The sequence below is a fragment of the Pundamilia nyererei genome, unplaced genomic scaffold (genome assembly GCF_000239375.1).
Source record: "Pundamilia nyererei isolate P.nyererei 1_Seehausen unplaced genomic scaffold, PunNye1.0 scaffold00225, whole genome shotgun sequence".
In the NCBI taxonomy this organism is placed as follows: Eukaryota; Metazoa; Chordata; class Actinopteri; order Cichliformes; family Cichlidae; genus Pundamilia; species Pundamilia nyererei.
This window is the reverse complement of record NW_005187626.1, coordinates 809,869-811,891: the sequence shown is the minus strand read 5'-3', so window position 1 is coordinate 811,891 and position 2,023 is coordinate 809,869. Positions and strand designations below refer to the sequence as shown.

General features: G+C 45.9%; 1 protein-coding gene across 1 annotated transcript in view; it reads left to right on the top strand.

The window, feature by feature from the left end:
• LOC102208116 (wiskott-Aldrich syndrome protein family member 3-like) overlaps positions 1-2,023 on the top strand; it is a 15,007-nt gene that overhangs the window by 606 nt on the left and 12,378 nt on the right. The gene's annotated exons all lie outside the window — the stretch shown is intronic.

Below are 2,023 nucleotides of genomic sequence, written 5' to 3'. Positions count from 1 at the left end.
CACACACACACACACACACACACACACACACACACACACACACACACGAGGATGTTAACTGTTAAAATTAAAGCTTCAAGTTTGCATCATTAGGGGCGTGGCCTCTCTGACTGACAGATAGCTTCACCTGAACTGGACCTCTGGACTGTGTTTGTGCTGTTGGAGCAGTTAAATGACATCAGTCTGTAGTAACAGACAATCCAGGAAGGACTCTGATTGGCTGTCACTGATTAACAGGTATCTATCGTACAGCTTTAGAAACAGCAGATGGTAGTTACAGTAATCTGATTACATTCTATTCATGGCTGTGTGAAGGGATGCACGACCTCCCACTGTCTCCTAGCAACAGTAACCATGGTGCTGTCTGTGGGCAGCAGAGCAGAATGTGCTGTTTCCATGGCGCTGCCTCTGAGATAGCATTCACACACACACACACACACAGATTCCTCTGCACCACTGAGGACCGACAGCCAATCAATCACTGTCGGTTACTGAGGATGATGATGAGAGTGATGAAGGTGTAATCTGAGCAGTTTCCCGGTGAGAACTTAGCACAGCTGGGGGTCAGAGGTCAGGCAGTGATGTCATGGTGCATGACTGTAATCACCTGTTGTTGTACATGAGAGGAGCTGCTGTACTAGCTGGGCTCACACTCTGCGATTTTTGGCCCATTTTGAGCCGATTTTTGAGTCGTGCGACCGTTTTGGTGATCGGCCCGATTTTGGCCTTCATCGTGCGTCGTGTAGTATACGTGGGTTAACGAGATGCGATTAACACCTCACGACCAGCTCCCAATCATCACCTCACGACCGTCGTGAGGGTGTCACCGCAGCTTCTCACACTGCGCACGCGCAAACACATAAACGTCGGTGAAAAAGACGGAGAAGCACAGCAGTGCAGCGTGTGATCTCGACACAAGCGATGGAGGCACTTGTAGAACTTTCGCTCATCCGAGCCTTTTCCATGTGGCCTCACAAAATCATCACGACCACAACAACCGTGAAAATAGTTGGATTTACGTTGCTGCTCAATCACAGATTACCTTCATGTTATGGACGCACAGTGTGAGCACTCAGGTCGCATCAGAGCGTCGGGCCGTATAGTGTGAGACCTGCATCGTGACCTACCAACTTCTAACCCCTGCGAGTCAATCGTACAGTTTGAGCAGGAGCTGAATAACGCTACTGAAAAAATCGCAGTGGTTGCCCAGCTTTAGTAGGAACTCACTGATTTGATCTGATCTCATAGTTTTGATCAGTATTTATCAGCAGAGTCTGAAGTTGATTGAATTCATTTTATTTATAGAGCATTAAATCCTAACAATAGTCACCTCAAGCTGCTTCATACTGTAAAGACTCATAGTAAAACTCCACAATCGTACGGCGCCCTGTGTTTGTTACCTTATGTGTACCTTATATGTGTTTTGTGTTGTTTTGGTTGGAAGCATCAAACGGTTTTTGAGGCTGCGCTGTTGTGATTTATCTTAAATGATGTTGGATCCTAAGAGGAACTGTTAAAGTCAAGTCAAGTGGCTTTTATTGTCATTCCAACCATGTGCAGTGGTACAGTGCAGAGTGGAACGAGACAGTGTTCCTCCGACACCCTGGTGTTACATATGACATATAACTGATGAACACAGGACTTAAAGTGCAACAAAACGAGACAAGACAGATACAAGACAAGAAATGTGCAAAATACTGATCGTTGTGCAAAAAGTAACTTGGTGTCTATAGATGTGTGTGAGATACTGCAGATAAGTGCTTGGTAGTAACATGTGCGAAGGTGTGTGTGTCATTCCAGTCACTGAGTGTTCAGGAATCTGACGACCTGGGGGAAGAAACTGTGTCAACATGTAAACATGCGGCCAGTTTTGGTGAGAGAAGGAAGACAGGATAAAGACATGCTGTGGAAGAGAGACAGAGATTAATAACAGATATGATTCAATGCAGAGAGGTCTGTTAACACATAGTGAGTGAAGAAGAAACACCCAGTGCATCATGGGAATCCCCGGCAGCCTACGTCT